Here is a 3,251-nt window from a genome sequence, read left to right as displayed (position 1 = left end):
TTGTTCTGGTTTCTCTTTCAGTTAATATAGTGATCCTACATAATTTTTATCTTCTAGGAGTTCCTCAAATTTTTTTTTCTGCCAATGGCATGTTATTTTGTTTTGCAATGCAATTATGATTTCATTCCTTTTTTTAAATGAATTTTTCTATACTTTTGATAGGGCCTAGAGAGAAAAGGGTAGTAGGTGAATATGCTCAATTTTCCATCTTGAATTTGATGTACTATAACCTATTTTTTTCAAAAATATAATCTTAAAATATATAAATGATATATAAATGTTCTTATTGTAAAAGCTTTTTTTTTTTACGCCTACAGCACCTGGTCTTCCTAGGTGGTCTCCCATCCAAGTACTAACCAGGCCCAACCCTGTTTAGCTTCCAAGATCAGACAGAATTAGGCTTGTTCAGGGTGGCATGGCCATAGACTTATTGTAAAAGTTTTAAAATATGTAACTACACAGACTAAAACATAAACATATCCCTTTGCCTACTCATCTTCACTCCCAAACCCTTCTTAGATTACTACTCTTAAAGGTCAGTGAGCAGCCTTTTAGTTCTTCTTCTCTGCAACACAAAAAATTTGAGCATTCCCAGACCCAAAATTCAACACACACACAATGTCTTTATTTTGTTCGCCACAACTGAAACGTTTAATTATGTCCAGTTGTATGCTGTGTAACACCCTTACGAGCTCTCATAGGTTTTCCTAATACCTTAGGACACATCTTGCTAACAGATGCACAAAATAAATCCAGATAAAGCACAGATGCTCACAGACACAGTTCAAAGCTATGGCAGCCTGATGCAGAGATGCCAAGTGTAGTTCCCAGGGAAGGAGCTTTGCAGTGGCTCGCCCGCTACTAGGGTTGCGTACTGCCTCTATAACACAAATGCTGAACACTACTCTCACTTTTCACCTTTATTTGTTAAAGCAAAAATCCTCCTTAGATTTCTTCAGGTAGCAAAAACAAATACTAATGTAAGTCTTTCATAAGAACAACGTTGCATAATGTGAATTTTTGAAAACTGGGGGATACCTGTATTTGTTTTAAATATATGTGCACGTGTGCTTTAGTTCTTTAACTTTTCTGAAATTTACTCGGAAGTATGGTATCAGGTATGGATCTAGTATGATCCTTTTTATAAATAGATATTGAATTTTATAATACAATGTATTGAGCTGTTAATTCCTTCAATGATTTGAATTTAGACTTTTAACATAAGCTAAAATCCCATATATACACAGGATTCTTGGTCTGCTTCTCTTTCCCCATGCCAATGCCACATTTTTTATACAAATATTGTGTGGTGAACAGCTGCTAAGATGGTCAGTCCCCAATGATTCCTGCCTCTTGGTATTCACACTCTTGCATAGTCCCCTCCCATATTACACTAAGTTTGATTGGTGTGAACAACAGCATATGCCACTTTCATTTTGGATTTGTCTCTCTCTCATCACTTGCTCTGAGGAAAACTAGATGCCATGCCCTGTAAGCAGTCCTACAGAGCAGCCACTATGACAAAAAATGGAATACAACAGCCCATGAGTGCGCTTGGAAATGTTTTCTTTAACCCTTTAAAATGACTGCAGCACTGGCCAGCATCTTGACTGAAACTTCATGAGGGATCCTGAGCCAGCTAAGTCACTCCTGGATACCTCAGAAACTGAGAGAGACAATTTTGGGGTACTTTGTTACACAGCAATAGATATCTAATACATATTGTTTTATAATGCATTTTGCTATTTAATAGATCAAATCTTCCACTAAAGCTCGTTTCCCCCATCAGTGTCTCAGCAATTTTTGCTCATTTAATAAACCTCAAAATTCACTTTTTTAAGTTCCATAAAAAATCCTATTGGGATTGGAACTGAGATTACATTGACTTGAGAGAGTAAATTTAAGATATTGGACAACTATACAACATTGGGTCTTCCTACCTGGGAACATGCTTATGTCTCATAGGTTTTTTGTTGGGTTTTTTTTCCATATCCTTCAGAAAAGTTCTATAGTTCTCTCCATAAAAGTCTTGCATAGTTCTTATTAAACTTATTTCTAGATCTCTTATGAGGCTTAATGCCACTGTGATATCTTTTTTCCCCCCATAACTTTTTCCTAATTGTTTATTTCCAATGCATAGGAAAATTAGAGTTTCTACCTCAATCTTGAATCTTTCTTACTTTGAACTCTAATATTAGTTCAAATTGTTTAACATTATTGATTTTCTTGAATTTTCTAGGTAAGAAAATAACATTTGCAAATAGTGAGTATTTGAGTCTTCCTTTCCAATATTTATTCCTCTTCTGTTTGTGATTTATGACACTAAGAACCTCAACATGATGTTAATTAGAACCAGAGATAGTAAGCTTGTTGTAACTGTAATGGAAATGGTGAAGTTCTTCACAATTAAGATTGATTCACAGCACTTTTCTAGTAGACAACATTTACCAGATTGAGAATTTTCCTTATATTCCTGGCTTACAAATGGTTATTTTTATTATTGTTATAATTATCATTACGACTTCATGTTGAATTTTTTCTAATGCTCTTTTTGGTGTCTATGTGGATAATCGTATTCTTTTTCCTTTCATCTATTATTAAATTTATAGATAAACTGATAGTGAATCTTCTATGTATAATGTAATAAATCCTATTAACTCATGATTTATTTTTCTTTTAATATTCTCTTGGATTCTATTTTCTAAAAATTTATTTAGAATTTTTTATTTCATAAACGAGAATAGTTATAGTCTTTTTTGCTATTCATTGCATAGTTTTGCTATTGAGACTATGGTACTGTGGAATGTTAGAAAGCATCTCCACATTTTGTATGACTTGAAAAAATTTCCATAGTATAAGAATTTTCTCTTTCTTATAGATATGGGGGGCCTCTACAATTAAACTACCTGTGACTGTATTTTCAATTTTATTTTAATATTTTTATTTTTCAATTATAGTTGGCATACAATATATTAGTTTCAGGTATACAACATAATGACTAGACATCTATAAAACTCGTGAAGTGATCACCTGATAAATCTAGTATCCATCTAGCACTGTACAAAGTTATTACAATATTATTGACTATATTCCTTATGCTATACTTTACATCTCCATGACTATTTTGTAACTACCAATTTGTTCAATTTCTTTTATAGTTTTTGATCTATTCCACTTTTTAGTTCCTCTTCAATCAATTTTGATTAAACTTTTTTTTAAAAAAGTATCCCATTTTGTCTAAATCTTTTAAT

At 32.8% G+C, this 3,251-nt stretch overlaps 1 pseudogene; it reads right to left on the bottom strand.

Annotated features, from left to right (window-relative positions):
- Positions 1-308: 308 nt before the first annotated feature.
- On the bottom strand, positions 309-427 carry LOC112473584 (annotated as a pseudogene).
- Between the last annotated feature and the right edge of the window lie 2,824 nt (positions 428-3,251).

Source organism: Pteropus alecto, unplaced genomic scaffold (assembly GCF_000325575.1).
Source record: "Pteropus alecto unplaced genomic scaffold, ASM32557v1 scaffold109, whole genome shotgun sequence".
Taxonomy (NCBI): Eukaryota; Metazoa; Chordata; class Mammalia; order Chiroptera; family Pteropodidae; genus Pteropus; species Pteropus alecto.
The sequence above is the reverse complement of the archived record's forward strand: the minus strand, read 5'-3'. Positions and strand labels throughout refer to the sequence as shown.